Source organism: Topomyia yanbarensis, chromosome 3 (genome assembly GCF_030247195.1).
Source record: "Topomyia yanbarensis strain Yona2022 chromosome 3, ASM3024719v1, whole genome shotgun sequence".
Classification (NCBI taxonomy): domain Eukaryota; kingdom Metazoa; phylum Arthropoda; class Insecta; order Diptera; family Culicidae; genus Topomyia; species Topomyia yanbarensis.
In genome coordinates, this window is record NC_080672.1 from 110,648,540 (window position 1) to 110,662,922 (window position 14,383).

Consider the following 14,383-nt stretch of genomic DNA (forward strand, 5'->3'; position numbering starts at 1 on the left):
CTTTTTATTCGACATTCGAAAAATAAATTACTATGTGATTAGTAAGCGAGATCTGATTCGAGTCAGTTTATTATTTTCTGTCGATAATTTTTCTCCCGATATCTTCCACTATTTTCGAAATTTTTTGCATAGTGACACCGGTTACGTGGTTTGAATCTCGGTATTGCTTGACTGCTAATTCGCGGAGGAAGTGGAGGGGACTTTTCGGAAGATCTGAATAGGTAAGCGGTCGACTTAAAACCGGCAATCCGCAATAGAAAAGGAAGATACAAGAAGGTTTCTGGTTTGAAGAATTTTGAACCCCAAATCTGTTCCCGGTGAACCTGATCCGGTTTTATTTTATGTTTCATTTAATTTATATTTTGAATTTTTTTTTGTTGGTTGATCGGGCTTTACTGTGTTTTTATTTAATTGAAAGCTCCGCTAGTGTGTTGGTAATGCCTATCTTTCTGCGAGCGGAGTTAACTTAAATGATGTCAAATATCGGATGGCTACAATCAGTTCTTCCATGTCATAGGAGGTGGTCATCTGAATTTTCTGCTGTTCTTGTATATTGTATTGGGTGGCTCGGGATTGGTGGTCATATGTGACATATTTGAAGCAAGGACCTTAAGTCAAAGCTACAGTAAATTTTACTGCTGCTCTTCTAAAAATGGAGTTTGTGGAGTGTGACAGGATGGGACGAGATGTGTAGTTAAAATCAAGAAACCGTTTTATGTGCCATTTTCGATGATCGTGCAACGGTGCGGTGGAGCGCTTTAGTTTTGCACTTTCGAGCAGTAGCAATGCAACATTCCATTTTTCCCTTTGCTCTGAAATACCAAATCTGTGCGCGAAACTACCCCGGTGCACATCAATCGAACACTCGAATAGAGTAGGACGAAGATATTTTCTTGAGTGCTGCCGTAGATAGGTAACACGATGGTTGTTATAACAAGAGTTAGTCGGATATAGCTGATGATATGGTAACAAAAGTTACCGTGTCCTTCAGTAGTCGTGGTTACATTGTGCTTTAGGGTTGCCAAAATGACTACGACATTAAATTTCAAACCGCTTTAATTTTAGAATGTCCTTAATTTACATCTAATTACAGAAGTAATTTTCGCTTTTTATGAAAAATTTAGTTTTCATCGTATTTCAATTGTGATTTTTCGATATTTTGAACCATTTGTGGCTGGTCCGATTAAATAATAGAACCTGCAATTCCAAATCCGGTTTCATCGAAGTACGATTCGCACGAAGGCAAGTGAAAGGTGCGTAGAACATAGGATATAGAATGGATCTTCGCGTGCTGGATATCGGTGAGGCCGTTTCATGTACCTTTTCCAAATATTTTAAATATCTTTTTCATTATTATTTTCATCATTATTAAACATTTTTTCTCCTTTTGATATCTCCATCATCGATGAAAATTGATTCGGTTCCGAGTGCTTTCCTTAAGTAGATGATAGGACTATTATAAAATAAGTAAAATTTCTAAACTAATTTCTAGGGCGAGCTTATTCTCCAGGTGAACGCCGAAACAACAGAGAGCAGTAGCCATGCACATTTAAAAAAGCTCTGCACTTCGTACTGCATTTGAACACCGCAACTGATGGTACCGTAAACCGTGGTGACTTTGATCATCGGAGTGACTTTGATCACTCAAAACTTTTTTCGTAGATCGCTTATTAAACCAGAATAGTCTACCGAATCATTTCAATTTAGAATTATTTTTACTCTAAACATATAAAATACAGATTTGTTGTACTTTTTGAGTATATTGTTCGGTTTTGGGGTACAAAAACTTAAAAAAACCGAAATTTGCATTTACCTTATTTTTACGAAGCTTCGTAAAGTGTCTATTTTTTATAAAACAAATAAATCTCAGATTTGAGCAAAAGTAATAAATTACAAGCGAGTTTTTATTTTCCTTGAGATTGGGATATGCCAAATTAAGTTTTAAGAGTTTGTTTATTTTAAATACATTTTTTTTGTAAAACTAGTTGGCAATTATTTCAAATTATTTTAATCTAAAATTCACAACTTTTTTTTTATTGTTCAAATTTCCAACGTGTTAAAATGGATGAAACTTTTTGTACATTGATAAAGCACTGAAATAAAATAATTTTAGCAGTTTTTGAGGTTTTCAGAATCTTTAATTCTAGTTGGACACAAATTATACGAATTTTGGTTACTCGAATTTTAAGTATTATATCGTTTGAGAACATTTAGAACTTGATGTTTCGCGATGTTTTTGATAACACATACTACATGGGATAGTGGCAGGACTCAGAGAATCGCTCAAATCAGCATAGGACAACATCAGTGCTAGAAATCTCAAACCAAATCAATGGGAAAGCGAAAAAATGGCCCACAAAATAGACATACCATCGAATTATCGTTAATGCTCTGTTAATAAAATATCTAAATTGTGGTGGGAAAACTGAATTTTCCTAAAAGGGTTATTTATTTATCATTCGCATGTATGAAAAAAGCCTTATGTTTACATTTGTAAGTATCGCCCTTTTCATAAAAAGCGTTGAAATGAAATTGCAGCTCCTGATGTTACGCTATCTCTGAAGTGCATGCGTGCATAGTTTCAAATTTTATTTCGACATCGACTTTTTCTAAAGGTGACTTCCCAGTAGTATCCTTGATTTGAATTATTATCGCTAATCCTAATGCCAAAGAACAAATAAAAACCTCTCGAAACCGAACCGTTTGGGGAAATCATCATCATTACTGGAATTTTCATTTTCACGAAACTTTTCGATAGCCTTCCGTCACTTGCGTTAATGCACTGGGTGCACAGTGCTCCGAAAATCTAGCGAGTTAAATCTGTAAAGAACACTAAAAATTATTTTCTATTCCATAATTTTCAGTTCAGCAATTCGAGAGATCGTACTCACCGCAAGCCATGAAAAATAGACTACGTTGTGAAGCGATGGTCACTATTTATTAAAAAATCACGGTTAAATAAAAAATTAAACTATTAAAAAATTTGTTTATAATTTTCACAAACTTATTAGGAAAAATTGTTTAATAAGCTTTCGTAATATTGTGTAGGAAAAAAGCTGAAAATTTCAGTGTTTTCTCTATCTGCAACATATAAACCCTTAAGTATACTAATTAATTGGTATACGAATTGGAATAGGTCCGCCAAATTTTGGAAGAAGTCTATAAAATAACCCCTTGAAAGCTACCTAAAAATTGTTGTAGTTCGATGCAATAAAAAAATCATATTTGGCAATTCATATTTGGCTGATACAATTGGGGTGTCAATGTATTATAATAGATATTCAGCATTCGAAGAAGTTTCTTGTGAACGAGTGTAGAACGACTTTGTTTCTACTTACTTGAAGTCAGCAGCGTAGCCAGAAATTCGGTTTGGCGGGGGTTTGGTGAAAATCGATCTTACTGTCCAAACGGCATAATTCCGAAACCATAATTTTTGAAGTTTTAAAATTATGCAGAATTATTTTCCAGAAAATAGTAACAAGGTTCGTGTCTTTAGCGAATTTGTTGAGACTTTATTGTAGTCATGAATATTACCCTGAGAAAATTCACCATAAATACTTCTTGGACGATATACAGTCAAAATTATTTTATCAAATGATGCGCTGTTTAACGTTTGTAAAACTCATCGAAGATACTAAACCTCCGAAATTGGCGGTTTCAAAATGATGTTATCTTGACCTTAAATTACTGTTTTTAAACATTTGACCTATACATACAATTGGTCATGTAACAAAAATCAAATGCTCATCAAAATCGATCAGAACCTGCTAGAGTCGAATGGAAATCGTCCTTTTTCATAAATTTCTCTCTTCATTCGGAAAGTGTTATCCTCGTTATTAATCAACTCGACGCATTCCCAAAATATAAACCTGTTTTAATCCACCTAGTGGTGCAATTGTACTTGTCTCATTTGTCCAGGCTACGATTGCATGGCTGGTTATGTTCAATACAATGGTGGAAATGAATATTACATGTTCAGTACGATTTGCACATACATACAAAGGATTGACAGCCACGATCTTGAGATACTATGTGATACTGAAACATCGCTTGAAACCAGCGGCGGATCATGGAGAAAGATCCGGGAGGTCCAGGTCCTGCCGAAAATTTTCAACTTGTTAAGAAAATTTAAATTAGTTTTAATTTTAAAGTAGCAACCCCTCACTGCATACTCCCTCCGGGCCGGTATGATTGATGATTTTTAGAGTGATTGCATAACCTTTCTATATGAGAAAGGCAAAAATGTACCAAAGTCCAAAGAAGTCATTTTTTGTCAAACATCTCAATATTTCATGCATTTTAAAGTCATTTGGCATCAAAAATACAAATTTGATTTTGAAAATTTTTCATTTCAGTTTATATGAGAATTTGCTGTGTGATTGCACTCTTCAACTCGTAACTCCGGAACCGGAAGTCCAATCAATAAAAAAAATCAATAGCAGCCGATGGGAAGGTTGTACCTTTCATTTGAGACTAACTTTGTGCAAATCGATCTAGCCATCTCTGAGAAACAGAGGTCACATTTTTTCCACATACACACATACACACACAGACATTTTCCAATCTCGACGAACTCAGTCGATTGGCATATGACACTCACCCCTCCGGGTCGGAATTAGATTGACGAATTTTAGAGTGAATGAGAAAGGCCAAAACATTTTTAGCAAATGTTGAAAGTTACGCATTTTTTTGGTGAGCAGTTCTATGTTTCATAGACATTAAATCAATTTTAACTTCGCTTCCTATTAAATAAAGATCCTTATTACAATACATTTCTACAAAAACGAGATCAATTTGAAAATAAATCTGAGGATTATGATTGATTACAGAACTCTGGAATTTTCTATTGGAATGTTTTCAGGCAGGAATTTGATATTGATGCTATAAGACAACTGTGAAATCAAGACCAATAGATCAGTTACATATCAGGACCCCATTCCGACAATTTATCAAAAGTCCTAATGATGTTAACAACAACAGATTATCAATCCACGGATCAGATAATTGTTATTGTAATATTGAATTAAATCAGTCTGCATCAATAAATTTTCAACTTCAATTCAATATTTTTTTGGGTGTTGTGGGGGGGGGGGTGTTGTACGGTGTTATATATTAAATGCTATAACTTTTGAAGTAGCACTCGCCAAATTAAATTTTATTCCTCTTTTAAAGAAAAATAGCCTTAGTATTTGAATGGAGATATTTCTGGTTCTAGAAAAATATGGAAAATAGGGGTACTGGGTCATTTTGTCCCCAAAACTCTCTATTTTTAATAACTTTTCTGCTCTGTGCTGCAAATCATTCATATTTTACAGTTTCTCGAATGCGAAAAAATCTCAGAAATCGAGTGGAACCTTTGCGACCTTTGTCCGAATACGATAAGTTGGAGTTATGGGTTCTTTTGTTATTCATATTAAATTTTTTCAATTTTCTCGGGCATATTTCTCACGCCAAGGTACAGTATCGTGCCGAGGAAACTTATAAAAAAGGGCGTAATTTCGCGAATTATTTTCGTTTTTGTTGAAACGTGTAAATTTTTTTATCGAAATCAAAGATGGTAGGTCACGATTTTAAAGAATTTCGGATGGATCTTGGTGGAGTTTATTGTATATGGGAATTTCATATATGGCCGGACCCGAACCATAAATCCAAACGGTGCGAAAGTCAGCACTAATCTTTTGGGATTATTCGCATTCCGTGCTCTCGTTTGGTTATTTTGTTGTTTAAAATTGTTTTGCTCACATATTATGTGAGAGATGGCGTATTTTATAATAACAGTAGCTTTCAAAAGCAAGAAAAGTGAAAGTATAATAAAACTTCGATTACGAGAAATATCCAGCATTCTTACAGTCTTCAATTCCTCATCTAATCTTGTCCCTTGCGACGGCACTGACAATGTTGTAATTGAAGGGTACAAGATCCAATCAGTCCGACATCGGAACCGCAATGAAGAAAAGAAACCAATCCGGACAGGGCACAAAGGCTGTAGATTGCTCTGCACTAGCTGTGATATTGAGTGAAAATGTTGGCCAAAAAACTGTCGAAAATGGATCAGTTTTTCGGGAAATTGAGTCGTTACTAGTTATCCGCAGGCCCGATGAGAGGGGGGGTCAGCCGGGGCAATTGCCCTGGGGCCCGGGTCGCGTTTGGGGGCCCGAATTTTTATCCGGAAGATGGGTGAAAACGTCTGGTATTCATAGAAGAGCAAGAAAAATAAGAATTGTAATTTCTTTGTAATTATTCATCCTATTAAATTGTCATATGATGAAAGCGGAGAAAAATTTGAAAGACATTTTAATCTAATAACTTGAGAATTCGAAATTGTGGATACCAGAGCTTTATTTTATATTTAACTTTTTTTATTTCGACTATGTTAGTCACATTTTCTTTTTACATTTTAACGACATTCAATTAGCTAGAGATTACTGGGTAGGGAAATTTATGAAAATTAGAGCCATAGTACTCAAGTGAGAGCAAGGATGGGAAGTAAACAGATCGGAAAACTAGAAGTGGCAGGGTCATTAGAACAGGCTTAATATCGTACGGGCTTAATCTTTGTCTTCTGTTAATGAGGGTCGAGCTTAGGCAGTATAACTACGAATCACCCGAGTTCACTAACATGTGTCCTGGTATCGATAGACGTGTCCATCTTTACCGTGACAACCGACGATATATTTAACATTTGTTAAAACAAACGTTCTTAGAGGAGTTGTCTACTTTATGTACTAGGTCAACAAAACCGAGTTTTTTGTTTGAATTGGCAGAATACTTTACAAAACGTTCAGAAGCCAATTCAATGTATTTTCGAAGAGAACAGCGCCAAACAGAAATGCAAGCACACGGACGTATCCGTCCTCTTCTGCGTTCGTTTCTTTACTGGTGGTACCGGTTGTTGGATTGCAGACACTGGGAGTATTTTATTGAGTGAATATTTGTTTCTGTAAGATCCACAAATCTTGGTTTTGAAGCTTTTTGTGGTTTGGCATAAGATAACGATGTGCTGTTAGCGGTTATAGTAGGCGGACTTTTTTTAGCTACTTCTGTACTATGTTTTAGGTGGTGCAGTGTTTTTTGGAGAATTTGCGCATAGGAATCTGCCCTGGGTGCATAACCGGTGTTGTCTGATGAGATGTTCCATGTTCGGTTAATATGCATAAAATGGTTTTGTAAAAAGGAATTAGTTTGTTCACAAGCATTCTCACCACAGGAAAAGGATTAGAATTACCCTGGAAAATGTTCCTCAATGTTATTAAATCAATTTCTCCGTACCTTGATATAACTTATCGCCATGTCAGGAGTGGGCAGAGATAAATCGTGTAAGCGCACCTGTTTAGAGCCGTTGTCTATATATACGGGGATGCTTTAGTTAACGTTGCCGCATTCGTTGGCGTGTTGTATGGTATTTCGCGTAACGAATGACTGTGATTAATGTTTTATATGGTGCAATTGTAGGATATTAGCTCCTGCCACATTGAGCACCTTTTTCACTTTTAGTAATTGTTTCACTTCTCGAATAGCTGGTCTCAAAGAACATTTCCAAAAAAACAATAGCAACACAATTTATCCACAGTGGGGCTAGTTTTTGCCGGTGATCTATGGCGGAACGATTTTAGCTTGGACTCCGGGACGGATGAGTAGGTAGACTAACCTTAATTAACCGGTAATTGAAATAAATTTTTATTTGTATATTTGTATTTTTATAGCACGTTAAAATAATTTTTCGCCAGACATGCTTTGTGTTAAGATGGAACACTAATTTTGGGCGTCGCACAGAGGAGTAACTAGAACAAATTCTTGGCCAATAACCAAAAAATTTTTTTTTTCGATTTGTTATTTAGTTATATTTTTTTTAGATACCCAAAAGCATACTGCATATTGTGGCAAAATAAAGAGTTTGCCAAAAATTGGTAAAGATTTTTTGCATGGATGCAAATTGGTGATATTTTAAGGGGTTTTTATTCATTTTTTATTATATATCCAGCAAAATCGCTTTCTAATGATGATGACTGTATTAAATAAGACAATATTATAACAAACGTAATTGATGACAACTATTTGTGTAATCTCAGCTTAAAAATAACCGAAAATAGTAGTGCTTGTGTGTATTGGACCAACTTTAGAAACACCCTTTTTAAACATTTTATTCCAAATTTGAATGATAAAAAAGTTACATTATACGGCAAGATCCGGCAAAGTTGCTGAAACAACATTACAAAACAAGATTCCGGCTATCCGAAAAACATTCAAGCTCTTCCGTTATTTTCCGATCCACAAATTCCAAGCGATTTGAAAATATTGATATTTCCACTAATTTGAGGTACGCCAAAATGCTGTAGGGCCAAATACTATGTTTGGCAAAATGTATATCTATGAATATGTGCACAGGTATCCCTTTTCTTCTCCCTTTTCCACTGACCAACTGTTCATGCATCGGGAAAAACAAATGTATTCACAAAGATCACCTCGAAAATACTAGTATTCGGAAGGATCTAGAAAAATGACCTCTGCACTGGTAGGTGGATAGATGCCAAATTGTTCCAAAAACTAGTTATTTTCTATTTTTAGTTCATATTAAGGCATAATAACAGCAATAGCCGCAATAAATAGTTTTGGCCAGGATTCGACCCCAGTTACTCCTCTGTGCGTCGCTACAGATGTTTGTGATATCCATAAGAAGCCAATTGTTATGTGCCAAATAAGGAAATCAAATCAGTTCAATTCAGTCACCAGTACTAGCAGTCGTTTGCCCGCTGTACTCGCAGTTGTTTTATTTGCGTTTAATTCCTTATTACTGCGTTCTGTGTCATTTTTTGTCTATTACTGTATATTCCAACAGCGTATTAAAACCGACTTCTACATTAAAACATCACATTCCTTTCCAAAAAAACCTTCATAAAAGCTATGATTAGAAAATTTTCTCGGTTGTTCTATATTTTTAATCCTACAACGGTTTTGTGGGGTACATTTGTACCCCAGAGCTATTTGCAATCCCTGTTATTCCGTTACGGTTTATTTTAACTGCAAGCAAACTTTATCATAAATCAATTTGATTATTAAACTTCCATTAAAGCTGGTGCAACCTATTTGTTTCACTTAAATAACCTAACAGTGCCTGCTTAAAATTTGTCTGGGGTACAAATGTACCCCACAAAACCGTTTACGTTAGTGTTTTATCATGTGTATATAATTCGGAAAATTTATTATATCTTTTTTATAAGCAAAATATCGATACATAGTAACTTGCGTGAAATTGTATAGGCTTCAACACTGCTGAACAGTTAAATCTGTTATTTGATTTAATAATGCTACTATAGCAAAGTAACTAGAAAAGTCGCTTGGATCGTAATCGTATTTTTTGGTTTTGATGTCAAAATATGATTTGTATATAATATGTACTACGCACCACTCAATTCCTCATCTTCTGTAGCCCAAGTTCTGGAACGTACAATGCACTGGTCTGTTCCTTCATCGCCTATTTTAACTTCGTTACTGCATATTGCTGTATATTTACTATTTGTATTGTATTTGTATTTGGTGTTCAAACAAGCATCGGAATAAATGCACTTTTTGGTCGGTTTTTGAATTATTTACTATTTGTTCAAAAGGCAATTTAATAATATTTACAACGCCGTATAGATAGTAAAAATCGGTTAGAAGCTTCCGAAGTTATAGCAATATTAAGATTAAAAAGGGATGTTGACGTATTTTTAGGACAAATTGTAAAAAATGAAAATGTGCATAAAAAATTTGCAAAGCACGATTATTTTTGAAAAGGCTGCTTTGATTGGCTTATTTTTTAATAAAACTATCTAATTTAATTATAAATTCAATAAAAACTAGGCATATTAGAGCGGTTTTAATTCTGGGGTACGAATGTACCCCACAAAACCGTTTACGTATAGAAAAAGTTACGAAACCGTTGTAGGGTTAAACGAGAATTACGAGCTGAATTTGCTACCTTATTCTTGCTAACAACAAAAGCTAAAAACTGCACCACCGCTACCAACAGATAAATCTACCCGTGTATCATTTTGTCTAAACCACAGAAGCAAAATATCGTAGGGGAGCCCGGGGCTAGTTGGCGGTTGAGGTAAGTTGGCGGAATCCCTTTTTCTCTGTTTCAATTAGACATATAGCGCTGGCTCTTCTTGTGTACCTCAAGTTAGGTAAAACCCGTTATCCAATGTGTTTTTGTTGCAAAACGATTTGTTTGGTGGAAGTTGTGGGTGATATTGTGTTTTCGAGTATACCACGTAAATGTTCTAAATTTTAAATGCTTTGCGTTATTTAGAGTGATTTTAAATCTATTTCCCGAATGATTATATTTTTCGACAGCGCGTGAAAAGAGCATCCGTATAGATATTACATCTATCCACAAACAAAAGTAATTTTTTAAATAATTTTTAATAAAATATGCGGTTGAGGCAAGTTGGCGGTGCTGCACGTGGGATAAGTTGGCGGTACTATTTACAGTGCAATAAAATCATGAAATATTTTTATTTCTGGAATTCACTCCAAAGTAAGAAAATCTTTTTCTTGTGTATCTCGCCAATGTAGGAGACATTTATTCCGGCCAATCGCATAAAAAATTTCGAAAATTTTCTTTTGTATAGGGAGTACGCGTCAAAGTCAAAATTCCGGGGTATTGAAACTGAAATATAATAGCAAATGTCGGTTAATATACAGTTTTCTCGAAAAGACATTCAGCACGTTCCAAAAGGACCCTTGAAGTAATTGAATCTCCATTTAATTGCTTAGTTTTTGGCGTATACTCACATACCGCCAACTTACCCCGGGGCCGGGGTAAGTTAGCGGGTTTTCCGCGTCACATATTTTTGTCTCTAAAAATGGAGACAATGCATCAAACACTTTAAAAAAATTGGCGATAAAAATTGAAACCAAAAAATCCCGCCAACTACCCCCAGTCTCCCTTACTTCAACCTACTGTGTCGAACGTGAATAAAAATGAATGACGATCAAAGCGGAAAATGGCCGTACTGTGGTCAAACTGTATTCCTGTTTACTTTACGAGGTGTCCCTTAAAATCACCTGTTGGAAAAGTTAAAAATATCAAATTTGCAAATGGAGGTAAAGATGATCAATGTCTATACCTTACAATTTCATAATTGGACATAGTGTACTGATTATTTTTCAGACTAATAATCAAGTAGAAGCGTTTATTGCGCAAAATTAAATATATCATTGAATGTGGCAACATGAAGTCAGTACCTCTGTATATATAAAGGCGATGACACAAACGTGGTGCGAACACACGGATTATCTCCATATACCTCTAATAAGGTTGTTAACCATTGTGTACATTTTTAACAGGGCAAAAGAGTACCCGGGAACCCGCTAATTGAAAAACACGTAACCATAGCAATTTTGGCAACAGCAACATAGTTTGATATATGAATGAATATATACAAGTCCTCTAATCAAGATTCAAATAAGTAAGTTGAGAAGGGCCCGTCAGTAACACTAGCCTTGGGGCCCGCCGCCGCTCTCGACGGCCCTGGTTATCCGTTTGGTTATAGTTTGGTAGAATTCTGCTGTGTACAGAAAATGAGTTGCACAAAACATTGTTTCGTAAATGGCACATATATGGAATCAATTATTATTGTATTGAGCAGAATACAAACATTAACTAGCAAAAGTGGCTTCAATCTACACACTGAATTTGTTTCGATCCAAGTTCCAGACCTTCAATTATTATTTTTATTAACCTTTTGTGTAGCCAGCAACCAACAATAAATTGGTCGGTGTTAAGTCAAACCGGACTAAGTGACAATATATTGATTTCGAGAAAAACGAGTTTGAAGTTTGAATCGCAGCATTATAACATTATAATTGAAAATTAATTTCTGCCATAATTCTTGTTTATTGTTACATATTTGAAATCTGGCAAACTTAGTTCGTGCGACTTAGTCCTGTCTGATTTAACACCGACCAATTAGCATACTTATTACTGAAAATCCGCCATTTGACTGACAGCCAGATGCTAGCACCTTTTTGTCGTTTCTAACCTAATCAAGGTACATATATTATATGTGCCTCTCCGGCTTGCTCCTCCCACACGAATGAACAACAGACCAGAGCCGCCGCCCTTGGTGTAGTCGGTAGGTGAGTAGGATAGACTAGTTTCTCAATATGGCGAGGGTCTGCTAATAAAACAAACAGTTGATAGAGACACTCCGGAGCTGCAATAAATGTGGTTGTGTTATGATTCAGTTCGCTGGAGCACATCCGCTGGAGCCCGGCATGGAACAAACATTACATTACATGACGGCGATCAAGACTTGCTCTACCGACATGGCTGGTTACAAATGGGTCTGCAGCTTTTTTTGCGTAAAATGGTTGGTTTCCTTGACTAAAAGAAGAACCGCCTTCTAGAGCAGTAAAAACGATATGTTTTTTAACCAAGAGATCATTTTAATCCGTCAAAAATATACTCACCGTGGAACACTGGTGATTACTTTGATGGATTGAGCCAAGCTACGGAAACACAAGCGATTTATTTCAAAGCAACTTACAAAATTATAATATTGCAGTTATTTTTATCATAGCCATTTCAACTAAAAATGTATTTCATTTTCACGTTAGAAATACGCAAAAAAATTGGGATTGAGCCAGATTTTTTGTGCAAAAGTGTCTAAATTATGTTGATGTTTGCGTTTCGAATTTATCAGCAACAAGCATCAACTTGATGCCAGTTAGGTGCTAAATCTAAACTAGTACAAAAATTGGCCCTAATCCAAAAAGTGATCCGTTTCACATGAATAGCTAAAAAAAGATTGGTTCGACATGATGTCTTGGGGGGGGGGGGGTATCAAAACTGTTTGAGATCCTAGTAAAGCGTGTAGATTTTCTCCTGTTATTTTTATTATTACTCATTAAACTAAGTTCGTTACATTACATTACAAACATCAGAAAGAAGTAGATACCGTATATACTGACCTGAAAACGGCGTTTCATTGTGTTAAACATTCGTTTTCTCTAATTTGTATTACCCTGTAGTGCGGTCCAATTTACTCCTACATTTTAAAAGGATGGAAAACCATAGAGTTTTGTAAATCGTCGCCTAGAGTTGTCATGGAGTGGTGCAAATGAACATTTATGGCTCCAAAATGTTTCAAACTAACAATTGGGACCTTTGGCGGACCAATTCTTTTACATTTACTTTTCTTAAAAGACGATTCGCTTAGGTAGGTCCGAATAGCCCCGGGTTCTTTTATACTCCAGTAGTCTTCAACACGGTCAATTTCAGTATATTTTCAGTGTTGAAAGTAACCCTACATGACGGTACTCCTGTCATCCAAGTCTACAGCGTTGCTGCACTCGATAACCTCAAGACAATTTACTTTTTGGTATATAAGAACCCGGGGCTATTCGGGCCTACCTAAGCAATTCGCCCTGTTAGGAGGATCAGGGATGCAAATGGTACCGGTAAACTACATATTTTTCAGTACAGAACGGTAGCCTCCCAGAACGGTAGCCAAACCGAGTACACTTTCCGCACAATTCAGACCACCAATTTGAAAAAAAAAATTGTAATGGAATTATGTGTCCCTATGAAATATTTATTGGAGAAACTCATTAAAACCAAAAAATAAATAAATTGCTTGCAAAAACTTAGTCTTGTTAGTCACAGCTGTCGGTAGTTGATGGTATAGGGTAAAGTGTCCCAAAATGACATCATGTTAAAAAAGTCATCGGGCTCACTTCTTAAAGGAAAAACGCTTCCTACTGGTGGCGAATATTGTTTTTTTGAAAAATGGACCGATTTTGGATAACATTTCCAATTTATGTTGTTATGGTAAAAAAAAAGTAGATAAAAAATTCGATTTCTGCTAGCTGAGCTGTGTCATTAATGCTATCAGCCATCCGTGTGTGCGGAACGAAAAAATAAATAAGTAGTTCAATCACAATAGGATCGGTGCGACACCGATAGCTTGGTGTCGATTGAATGCATACGTCACGGCTTGATGCTAGCAGAAAGGGAGAAGAATGATCGCATGGTCGTTCTAGGCGAGGATTTGTGAAGAATTTTTTGCCGGCGTCGGCGGTAAAACATGATGATGAGTTATGTTCTACCATAGACCATGCGGTAGACTTGGGTGAAACGCCCAACTCCTACTCTACAGAAGGCAAAAAATTCTTCACATTTCCTTTCGATCATGCCCATATGAGCCTGCCTAGTTCTAGTTTTCCGTTCTAAGTTTATAACTGATTCGCTCTAGAATACCTATCCGTCTTTCAATTTCATTGCTTTCGTTTCTCTTAGTCTCAAATTTGCCGAAAATAGCCAACAAAATCGATACAGCATTTCCAATTTATGCCTATTGAAGTGCTCCTGAACTGTCTTAGATTTTTTCAGCAGTTT